Here is a 12,804-nt window from a genome sequence, read left to right on the forward strand (position 1 = left end):
TGGAAGCCTTTTTTTCCATGCAACTGCCCGTTGATGTGAGGAAGCATCAGTAACAATGTTGGTAACAACTGATACGGGTCTTTTCTTCTTCCTCCGCTGTACAGACTGGCCACGACACAAACCGAGGGCCCCATCTGACTCCTTTTCTGGTTTGTGACAAACTCCTGCTGATATAAGCGATGAGGCGAACATGTGAGTCACACTTGCAGAACTGATAATACATGCTTTCATAGTCTTCACTAGGCTACGTTCTTATTAATAGTAAGAAATTAACGTCCACAATGACAACTGCACTGGTGCCAATGGTCTTTTTCACCCACGTAGCTTTCACAATACTTTAGAAGCTTCATTGGCTGATTGTGAATATAGATGACAGCAAACCTTTGCCTACATCTTACCGCCACCTTATAGAAAAGCTTTCTCAATTCCAGAGCAAAGGGATATAGTTGACAACACTGAACATTTGGCCAAGTTATTAAGAAACTTCCTTTTGTTTTCTAGAACTTTTAAAAATAATACCTTTATTATAGTTCTATTAATTATATTTATTTTTATTTTATTATATTTCATTATATTTGCTAATTATTATCTGTTGTATAATGTAAAATACAAAATAAAACCAGAACTCCAGGATGTAAGTCTCTGCACTTTATTCTAATCCATATTTCTTAGCCTCTGCTGTTCCAGCTCCCAGTGCAATATACTGGAGAAGAGTTTAAAAAGTGAACAGAAATCTAGATCCAAAGGAATCTCAATCATGAATTAATTTGTTATTTAATTACATTTTCTTATCTTTGGCTGTAGTCAGTGACCCAAAAATACCTGTAATTATTTGCTCTTTCTGACTGATTTTTCAGTTCTGCTGGAAAACTTTGAATTTTTTTAATGAATGTTTTGAATGACACAAGTTCATATGTATGACTATATAACTTCCTAATATTTCAGACTGCTATAGTAAGTCTTCTGCAATAAACAGGTTAGTTCAGCTGAAACTCACCGTCAACCAAACACACAAATGGTGATTATCAAGGCAATATTATAAAGTTTTAAAGAATCCTTGGACAAACACCAGGTTGTCAGAAGTACATTTGAAGTTGTCTCTCAGTTCTTGCACATGGCCAGTACAAAGCTTACCTGATACTGGTTTCCAGAACTGTTTTCCTGCAGGGAAAGCTTAGCCTTTGCATTGCAGAGGGCATGAGTTTGTTCTAGAGTACTGCACTTGGGGCTACTAAAATTCAGGTTAATTGATTGCCATTGGTTTAAACCTGGAGAAAAACACAAACATTTGTGTTCAATTGGTCGTGAAATATCTAGATTAACTTCTACAAAGCTGTTAACTAAGTCAATTGGCAATCAGCTCAGAGGAGCAAAAAGTCCACATGCACAGACCAGCTCAGGATTGCCTGCTCGAGTTCATTGCCAACTAACCTTTCCCAACTCGATTTTCAAACTAGCACCTCTTTGAGGAAAATGCGTAAGAAACAGTGGTCCTTTTCCTCCTTTTTTTTAAAAATTAGTTTTATGCAAAACCTGTTTGGGGATATTTATGGGAGTGTGCTATGCCAGTGTATCTGGAATGGCCTCAGCAAGGTGAGGTGAAACCTCAGTCCGGGTGGGTGGGTGGGTGCCTACTGTAGCAAGCAGCTCTTCGGAGCAGGGTGACAGCGCTGCCTGCCCGTCTGCTCACATCCCTCATGTTACATCCCTGGTGGGTAGTTCTCCTCTATATTTCCATGTAGGTAGGTTGCCCTCAGAGCCTTATTTAAAAAGCAATTTGAAGCATGAAAGAATCATGTAGATGTATGCTTTCAACCTATAATAGTGACCACCATAAATAAGTAAATGTCATTACAAAAAAATCTGAAACTGAAGAAAAATCACAGTGGCATCTTGTTCTGAATACAGCTGCTCACTCCTTGCTTAAAAGTATGGAGTAGCTACTTCAGACAGATTTTCCCCACACGCTTTTCAATCCAACCAACTTAAAAACTGGCTGGGGTATGTTGTACAAATTTTGACCACAAGCTGGCCTGCATATGCCACTGTAATTTATACAGTTGATTACCTTCCACTTTCTCAAGGATATTAACTGGCATGAACCTTCATTTTTTTCATTTCCAGTAATTAATTCCCTGTAGAGAGTGACTGAAAACACTAAACAAAAGCATTTAATCAGAAATTATTAGAGTTGGCTTGTCAGCTGTCTGTTAATCACCATTCATTTTTGTACAAGGAGTGAAAATTTTATTAAACCTTATACTTAATTAAAACATATTGTTTCCGTAGCAGATTGGAAAGTACTGTCGTCTGTTTAGGCTTGTATCCTAAGATTCATTAAGAATTCATGTTTTCTGCAACATGTAGGCATTTAGAGATTCATTCTGTTAGGATCTGAAGAGGTACAAAGGGTGAGGGTTGTAGCACAGTCAAGTATTCTTTTATTGAAGGCCTTCCAAAACCCCACCATCATGCAGACTGACAACACAGTGAAGGAATACTAATGAAATTGAATGGGCTTAAAACGAGAAAGTGAAGAACAGTGAGCAGGAAAAAATTGCTTCACAGATATTGGGATTCATTGTGGTAGGCTGGTCTTGTGAATTATATGGGCACTAGAATTCTGTACAGCCGTTCCTGCCTCAATCTTTATTACAATATTAATTAAAAAAATGTGATTTTGTATATATTTGTCATTTCTAGAAAAGTGACTACAGCAGCTTGTTCAAAACTAATGAAACCAGATTGCTCTGGTGTAACATTCCTCTAAGGAGTCAGAGGGAAAAATGTGGGAAAATGAAAATGGCAGATTGCTCTTTATTATTACAGTGAGGTGCAAAGACTTGCAAAACACCGCCTGTTTTCAATGGCTCCTTACATATATCAGCATCCTCCTGCACCATCATTATGTAGGAACATGTAAGAGGTGTGTATCGCATCATTTTTTTTGGGGCAGAATGTCGTATCAGCCCAGGGTGATAACAACCTTGCCAGGGTGTTAAGGATACTGCTGTACCCATCAAGACGACTGAGCTGCAGTCAGCCATTTGGCCAAAGCCAAGACTAAGAGTTGGCTTCTTTGACCAGCCAGCGATAAGGAATCTCATCACTATGCCTGTTGCTTGTTGTGTGTTGTATTATCTCGCTATTATCTAGCTTGCCAGGTTTTGCTCTGTCCCTGCCCGTTCCTTGGCCCAGGGTTCACCTTTGGCTGTGTGGGTTTCTTGACTCCACCACTCTGCCATTTTTACACCATACCTTTTAGTTTGGTGTGTCCCTTGGCTTTCTTGTTTTCTGTCTTTTGGCTCCAGCCCTGACACCAGGGATTTGCTAACAGCTTTCATGTCCCAGGTGTATTGCTGCTCTGATGACATTAAAGGGATTTCACCATGAACCTGTGGTTGGATGCAGCAGTAACAAGTGCAGTACTGCACCGAGCGACAGACACAGATGTGGGTAAAAATGTGTTAATGGTTTATATTATTACCATTTATCATTAGCAACCATTGATTAGGTAAGTAATTATGATTGATCCCAAGAAATAAGCACAGCTTTGCTCTCAAGCACTTGCAGTCTACGAAGACAAACAGCAAGCAAAGTCTAAGGGGAAAGGGACAAATTAATTTTTCAAAACAAATACCATCAATTTCCGCTGGCCCCCTGCTTAGCCATTATTAATTCACAATAGTTTGTAGGCATCCAAGTTGGATCTTCCTGCTGTTACTGGAAAACTTTTCTTGTCTCAGGTATGAAAATATTTTCTTTTCAAACTCAACACTACGTTGTTACAACATCCATTCCGATAATCTAATGGTCAAATGTGATGATTGTCGGTTGGATCACCTCACTGGGACATCATTGCTGTGTGACATTGACCTTACATCTGGGAACAGCCTTGCCTAGGGCTTCCCAAATCTGTCTTTTACAAGGTCGTATGACAGACATGTGTAAGGCTCCATGACAGTCACACTTGTTTAAAAACTCCTTGCCACAGTCATGGCACTTGTGACTCCCTGTGCTGCGGTGACATATGACCCTTACACCACGAATAATCTTCTGTATTATGCAAGGGTGTCACTACAGAAGGGGGATTATGCAGGTCATGGCTAGAGTCTGATCCTGCCTCATCCCCAGATGTACAAGCAGAAAACAGTTGAGTGGATTAATATGTAAGTGGCTTTTAGAGGTAACTGCCCCCTTGTTCTGACATTGTTAGGTGAACAGATGCTAGATGTTGCTAGATGGCCCCAATTTGTTCAACAACCATCTACATCAGCTTATAACATAGTATAACTTTGGACAAGAGCAACCAATGGAACCAGCCCACCTTTGCCACATACACAAGCACTTTATTTTTATGTATTAGGCATGTACGCATTACTCTATTTTTATCCCTTGACAGCTATGAGACTTAGTCATAGTTGGTAGCTGATCTCGTCTCCCCTTCATCAACCAAAAATATTCTAGTCAGAGCAACCGTATCATTTCTAAGAGGAAACAGTACAAGTTACAGTAGGTCTGCTAAAACAGAAGACACACAGAAACAGAAAACAGTGATAAAAGTAGATATCTAAGGTGGGGCTTTGTTTCGAGCTACATAATGGACTGCCCTGGCAGTATGGAGCTGCTGGAGAAGATCTTTCACCGCCTAACTTAATGTTCATAGCTTCATTACATTAGTATCGTATGCAGCAAAATCTCTAATCTACCACACATATAGGTGCCTGCAAAGCCTACATGTTCCTGTTGTTACTAGGAGTTGATTATTCATGCAAATGCCTTCTAAAACCTACTACTTTTCAGGCATATGAATTCTATGTCCTTTTCCCCTGTATCTGCATTACTGAAAAAGAAAATCAAGCCATACCACACTGTCAGGTTCCCCCTCCAACTCCTTACCCATTACTATTGTGCCTATTACCAATGTGTCTTCACTCTGCCAGCAGTTGGGTTGCCAAGCCGGACAGAAAGAAGAGGATTTCATCTTGGGTCTTATTTATCTTCACTTTGGAAATTAATGCTGTCATGAAGTGTTAACATATTGAAAGCAAACTTGGCTTTCAGAAAAATCCTGGAGCTGGAGGCAAGTAGTTACATCCCTTTACCTTGGAGTCAGTTAAGCCAGGGGAATTTGGGAATGACTATTTGTTGTATGCAGCATAAGCACATCAAAGCAAGAGTCTTCTCAGACCTGCCTCGGACTATTTCCAGAGGACTTGGGAAGGCCTATGCAATTAACTGTTAGAAAAGTATCAAGTGGGTAGATGCAGAAGCAAAGGCAAAGGTATAGATCTGCCCTAACTGTGTTAGATTCATGAGTTTTTGGGGCTGAGGGGAAACCTGAGATTTGACTGGAACCTTTCTGCCCTGTGACATTTAGAAAGAAATATTATACATCTGGTCCCATTGTTCTCCCAAAGAAAGGAAAGACTGACCAAGAGCAGAAAATCTCAGTAGGTGAGAATCACATGATCTCATGATGATCAAGTAGTGAACACAGGGTGAGGAACACTGATGGGGTGACAATGCACAAAGATGATGTCTTGGAAAGGTCCTTTCACAGGTTTGGGGATATTACAAAGATTTTAAGCACTGATAGCACATAACATCACTATCTAAAGTTCTGTCTAGACTTGAAGACCAAGAACAGTTCGTCCTGCATCAGACAGGTTTCAGGGAGATTAAAGTCCCTAGATTTTTCTTTTTCTTTTGCTTGTGATATTAATGAAATAGCGTTCATTAGCATATCGTTAATTCAGTAAGTGCTGTTCAGGTGCAAACGTGAAGTGACATGGAAAAGAAGTGCTTGGTCCTTAACACCACCACCACCAAAGCTGTAATTTTTCCGCAGAAGGATTCACCACCTGTTAAACTGTTACAGCCAAAGATTAGTAAAAGGTCTCTTTATCTTGAGTGCTTAAAGTCAAATGATTTTGTTAACATAGATATCATTTACATCGTTGGATCTTGAGCCTTTACAGACCGTTAAGATAAGCAAGGCTCCAACAGGTGAAAATGAGAGGGAGGAGGTTTCAGTGGCTGCTCTCCTCCCCAGCCACACCAATTGTAAGGCAATCAGAGCACCGACGTGCCACTGCAGAGCACCCAGCCAGTCTGGAAGAAATCAAGGCTTAAAGAGAACTTCTCCAGTAGGTGTTAAGATCTTCTCCAGTAGGCGTTAAGTGCTCCAATCTTCTCAGCAGGAGTTTCACATGAATGAGAACACCCCTTGGAGATGAGCACGGGAAGAAAACAATGCAGCTCTAAGAGGTGTGAACGGCTCCATTCACCTTTGGTGGGTCTGATTCGTCCCCCCTGCCTGGGGCCAGGGGCTCAGTCTGCCACGCTGTCGGGCCTGCCGTTAGCAACTAGCAGGGTGAGACTTGGTGGTTGTTTACATCATAGACCTATGTCATAGATGTCACTGCCATGGTAACAGAGAGAAGGACTCGGGCAATTTTGGTGTGCCAGAGACACCAGCCACTGCAGCCTCAGCTCCCAGCCTCAGAGAACGGCCAAGGGGCAGTGGAAGGGGGCAGTGAAAAGGGGTGGTGGGAAGGAGCAGTCCTCCTCTTCCCCCCTGCCCCGCTTCCCCACCTGTTTCTAGGCGAAGGGAAAGGTAACAGCTACTAAACCCTCTGAGGCCGCACAGGGGGAAGGGAGAGGACTCGGATGCCCTCAGTGGCAAAGGGAACCATCAGATCTTGTTTCCCGTAAGAGAAAAGGGATGAAAGAAGCCTGACCCCAGTATCCTTGGGGAAGTATGCAGAGAATCCAAGAGACAGTTGGAGGAGCAGGGACCTTTGTTGCCTTTGTATTCATGAGGGAGGACAGATCTCCTCTCCCCCACCCCTCAGTTCATTCCTAGCATGCCTTTGGCCTTGAAGATATGCCCTAGTTTTCCCTATTCCATGTTATCCACCTCTCTCATCCCTTTCTCTCCTGAACTACTCTCCGTGCATGGGAAAATCTGGGACAACTCTACCCAAATATCTTTTCTCTTCCAGCCTCTATCTGTTGTCTTCTACTGCTTGCCCCCAGCAAACACATCTGCAGCTAGTTCCTTTTTAATTTTTTAAAATAGTTTGTGTACTATTTTTTGTGCTGTATTTTTAAAGTGTGTTTAAACAGTTGGCAAGCAGTTACAGTGTTTGCCAAAAAGCATAATACTAGCAGTGGAGGGGCTGATTTCAACAAGATACTCTCACAGTTTCTCCCGTTGTCACATTGACATGACTTGAGAAGTCTCAGTCAGTGGCAACTTCATAGCCTGCCATTCTACCTAAGTGTTACAAAACAAAGTTACATTTTCTCCAACCCTTCAATGAGTTTGTGGTACCAAGTTCATTATTTAAGTTCTCACTAAGCTACTGTTGTTAGGCTATCTTCTTTGAGTAGTAATTCTACTGTCTATGGTAGCTAACAACAATTGGTTTAGGAACAGCTTTGTGGATGAATGTTCCAGCCAATGAAAAAAAAAAATATATAAAAAATTACCTGCTCCATGCCACTGGATTGGGCTGGGGAGGATGTGCTCCTCCTTTCTCCTAGAGATAGGAGCTCATAGCAGAAACTTCATTAAGCCTATTCTATAATCTATGACCAAACCATGCTTTGTCTGTCCTGGGATGGCCTGCTGACCACTACCAAGCATCTTCACTGCTAAAGTCATGCAAACAAGTACTTTTACCACTGTGGCTACTTGAAATCAGAGTGGCTGAAGTGCCATCAGTGGCTGCTAACTTGTCTGTAAAATTGTTTGGGTCACAGCTAACACCCTTAGAAGAAATTTTTAAATGTTTGCCATTTTCATCTGATGCATACTTTAGCTAATTGCATCTCAGGGTGTGCCTCTGCTACTGGAAAAGAGCAAACACAAAGAAATGTGTTAGGAAAGTCTGAAAGCTTATTTACAGAAACAATATCTGTGTATCTTGGAACTGCTGTGCCATTGGAATAAAAGCAATAACATCAGTGCCTACCATTGGTTCCACACTGATTGTGGCAATCCTAATACTAGGGTTTCCAAATTATATTAACGGGCATTAATTTAAGACCCTAAACTTATATTATTCGGTTTATACAGGTTATTTCCCCCATTTCTTTAACAAAAGCACTCATTCAAAGACTGAGGTTCTGTCTTGCTCAGTCGTATGTATAACACATTGGCCTACTTTTCTTCATTTCAGAAGCCACATGCTACATTTTTATCTAAAATGTATTGGAAAAGCAATGTCCCGTGGCCTTTTCTTAATACTCTAACACTTGTTACTCTTGCTGCCTTTATGTACTTAAAGCTATTGCAGAAACCTGGAGAGATGTCATCTCCTTCTGACTCCCAGTCAACAGAAATCTTCTCTGTATTATGTAAAAAAAAGGTTGGGGATATATTCTTCCAGCCCTCAACATGCACTTGCAGCAGGTCTCTGAGTGTCAAGGTCACACATTTATTTTAGACTTTTTAGCTGTTAGCCAAATAGCTGCAGTGGAATTTGGTCATTAGATACTCAAAGCCAGGAAAAATGACCAGTGATTACATGCTATTAAATGTTAAAAAGAAAGAAAGGGAAGAAAATAAATCACTACCTATCTGTTCACAACTCATAGAAATTTCATTTAAAAAAATTAAAATTCAATTTGTCACAAGGAGCACATCAGTTTCACTGCTTCCAGTACAATTAGGCTGAGAGACCTGAGAGCACGGAGAAGGGAAGCGAGGTCAGGGCTCCTGCGCCCGCTCTCCTTGGGGAGGTGGCTCCCAGCTCCCTGCAACAGCTTTGCCCAGGCAGCGACAGTGCACAAGCACCCAGCACTAAATGAGGCTTCAGTAGCTAAGTCTAGTCATGTTTGTGATCTGCAAGACAATTAAAAATATATGAATTCCCAGGATCTTACGTGTGTGAAGGTTTTTCTTCTGAAGAGGAGTGTCACAATAAAAAAAAAATAATAATGTATTTTGCTGTTAGTAACTTTATATGGAATTGCTTTTCCTGGCGTTAATTTAGGTATTTCTGCAAGGCAAAATGCACTTTGAATAATCTATAATTCTTCCCCAGAGCAAACTGTGATTTATACCAGAAACAACAAATAATATTTTTAAAGGTAAATCAAATCACATGCCATTCTTTTTGTGTTTAACCCTTTTATTTAAAACACACCTGGCTCATTTCAGCAGTAAGTATGAGATATAATTAAGTCCAAACACTCTATTCTTCTTTATGTAACAGTGGAATTACTACAGATACAGAAGCAGAATCCAAGCAATACTTTTAAAAAGAAAAAAACACATTTATTTTTTTTTAAATAAGTAGCCATCTAACCTACTTATTAATTACACTCCCAACATTAAGACTTGGCAAACCTAACACTAGACTACCTTTTCTATGTGCAAGGCAAATGTTTCAGAGGGGCACAGATGACCTTCCTAAACCAACAATGTCTTCTTAATGTGTACACATTAAAAAGGCATGTGCATGATATATATACACTTCCTCATCCTTGCATGTTTTCTCACTTGACCCCTTAATTTTGTGATGTAAACACCATTGACCAGGGATGCCAGCCCAGATAGTCTGACCTTTAGTAAAGATTTTGCTTGAGCCCAGCTTAATTACCCTTCACCTTAGCAAGAGATGTTATATAAAGGTGAACAGAAATGAAACATCCATTTCTATTATCAACTCTTCCTTCATAAGGCACATTAAAATGGCCTAAGAAAGCTTATTTGATTTTTTATGTCAGAAATATCAGTTCCTCATTTCATTTCTCTTGATGAAGGTCATTGTCAAAGTCCTTAGATGGGAAAATTTTGATGTTCCTTGAAACCTACAAGTGGCCCATGAGCGGAAAAGAAAAATCGCACAGGAGGCAGACTTCTTTGAGAATAAAGAGCAACATCATGGTGGCATTTATCAGGCAGGAGTAAAGACAGTGTTTGTTTTGCTTTGCCATATGTCTGCATTAAGACAAGAATTTATGGCTTCTATTAGCACATATTTTGCTGGATGCACATATCACAATGGCTATCATAACTGAAAGGAAAGAGTTTAAAATAAAAAAGCCAAATGCTGCTAAAGGTGATTTGCAAGAGATTTTTTAATATAAGCCTGTCTTTTCCTCTTATTTAATATGTACAAAAAGTGCATAGGAGAATTCTTAAAGGTGTTTTTATTCCCATTTTTAACAGGTCCAGAATAAACAAAAATATAAAATAAGTCAAAAGAAAGTAATTTAAAAACTAGCATAAAAAATATACTACAATATGTATGATATGCCCACATATTTTATCAAAAGAGAAAGTGGTAAATGGTTTAACTATTTCATTCTACATTTGGGTTTAGACAGACTCCAAGACAAAGATCATTTCTTCCTTGGAATTCCTAGGTATAAACCTCATTCTTGCGTAAAGCTGCCAAGTACCACGTACTCACAGGGTTGTGATGACTAATGGTCTACAGTACTCCAGCCTTTAAAGTAATTGCCACAGCAAACCACCACTTTTTTTTTTTTTTTTTTTTTATTCTTTCAGATATCAACTAGGAAAACAAACACTTCTTATTCCTAATGTCTTGGAGCTCAGCAGGCAGAGAAAGCATACTGCTTTGAAATGTGTCTCCAAGGTAATCGACGTAACTTTTACTTTGAGTAATTAAGTTATGAAAAATACCATAACTTTTCTTTCCCTTTCCCCATGGTTTATTGCGTGATCTTTCCAAACCTTATGACACTCAAAGGATGGACATATTTCACAATGTTTAAATGAACCACCTCAATCTTCTTTGTTACCAAAGCACAGTGTTTGATGGAAAACATAGATTATTGTCTTCTATAAGAAGAAACTGATGATATGCCAATTCTCAAATTGTTTTTTTGCAAGGTAGGGGTCTCAGCAGTCACCGTGCTCACTATGCTGTTACTGCATCCTCAGGCTTGAATAAAGCACCATCTCGTGAGGGATCTCTTTGAAGTAAAGCACTCTCCTGCTTTCTCCCTGATATTTCTGCATGAGGGAGAAGACAACTACTTTTCTCTAGTCTAAATAGCTTCCCTAGGTAAATAGGGACTGTGCAGGAAAAGAAAGTTGAAATGAAAAATGTAGGAGGTATGCACTAATTAGCATTACCCTTATAGCTCAATCATTCTAGGCAATATTTGTGCTTATAGTACTTGATAACATTTTGTGTGATTGACATCAAGCTTCTTTCCATTCTTTAAAAATGGAAAAGTTTACCTGCTTAACTGTTGGTCAAATGTAGCAGTAAAGTGTTTACTGAGATTTTGTATGTTTTGTTCCTGCATCCAGAAGAACATATGCAAACTTGTTTGTACTAGAATTTCATACCCAGACTTAGTAAGTGTGATAGTCTTTCAGTCAGGCATATATGTGAGATGCAAAGCCTTTGTCAACAAAAGAGCTGAAGCTTCAGACCTGATACAGCCAGTAGATAGAGCAGAAGAATTGTCCAAATAGCAAACTGACCTTTGGACATTAGACAATTGCAGAATTACGTTACTTCTGCTTTTTGTTCCATATTCATGGACACCTGTGATTAGAAAAAAAGAAGTAAAAATTTCTAAAAGTTTTTGTTTTGGGGTATTTAATTTATAATCGCAATAAAATCCTCCTTATGGGAGTATTGTCATTACCTGTAAAAGCAGAACTTGGTGTATTAGTCACATTTAGCTTCACTCCAAGCCACTAATATTTCCTTTTTTTAGATGTTGTCAAGTAATAATGCCCACAGCTTAATATTACTGCTTACCTGCCTTTTCATTGTATATATCAACAGAAGATCTAATGGCATCTATTCCTCCAAAATGTGATCAATATTTCTAAATGTAGTCTGCCACTTGTTTCACAAGAATGCCTCTTTTTCCATATAAAATAATCCAAAAATGATCAGTGGTACTTGACAGTGGTCCTTGACAGACCGTGCAGCCACCATAAATTTAGCTTCTTGACCCAATGAGCAAGATGCAATCAGAGTGACGATTGCTTCTGGTATATTTGCTTCTGTCTGCTTGCACCGTATCTAGTCTCCTCATTATTAACTTTGCGCCAAATGTTCATATTCTTTTTTATCAATATTCTCAGGAGGCTTGCATGCTGTTCTTCTGAATAATTAGGTTTTATCCAGGAACTAGAGAAGAAAGCTACTGTTCCCTTTATCCTAGAGCTATCCCTATATATGGGTGCTGGGTGTTTGACCTGTCTGTGGACAACATTATCTAAGGTGATATTACCTTATTTTTCTGGGAATGTCAAGTTCTTGAAAATTCCCAGCTCTCCAGTCACTATTTGGCCTTCCAACCATTTTTGTGACCCCAGTGTAACAAAAAATTAAACATTCAAAGGTAGGAACAGGCCATCCAGAAGATGGAACATGATAAATCCACCGTGACCTGAACTGGAGCTCTTTCTTCCTGCCCCCACCCCCCACCCCCCTCACCCCACCCCCGGTGACAATAGTCTTATATTGAATGACAATAGTTTTGGCTATCCATACCCAAAACCTGGATTGTTTAAGGCATAAGATGAAGATTCTTACAACTTAATTTAAATTTTAAATAAATCTTATAAATTTTTATATATATACATATATAATATAAATTTAAATAAAACTATTATATATTTTTTTAAGTAAAACATAATATGACCATTCTAGCATTAGGCTGATGAGGAGCTGAATCTCATTACCCATATGGTCAGATGTCCAGCTCTTCTACTTCATGTAGAAACAGGAGGAACATTGTGGTATCCTCTGCTTCCACCAGATGAAAGCAATTTTGATATATTATTATCAG

General features: G+C 39.4%; 1 long non-coding RNA gene across 1 annotated transcript in view; it reads right to left on the reverse strand.

Annotated features, from left to right (window-relative positions):
- LOC308065935 overlaps window positions 1-12,804 on the reverse strand; it is a 47,599-nt gene that overhangs the window by 6,846 nt on the left and 27,949 nt on the right. Inside the window, exon 1 of the long non-coding RNA XR_013928981.1 lies at window positions 1-12,804. This exon is cut by the window's right edge and continues 27,949 nt beyond it. This is a non-coding gene — a long non-coding RNA (uncharacterized lncRNA).

Source organism: Falco punctatus (assembly GCF_963210335.1).
Source record: "Falco punctatus genome assembly, chromosome: 6".
In the NCBI taxonomy this organism is placed as follows: domain Eukaryota; kingdom Metazoa; phylum Chordata; class Aves; order Falconiformes; family Falconidae; genus Falco; species Falco punctatus.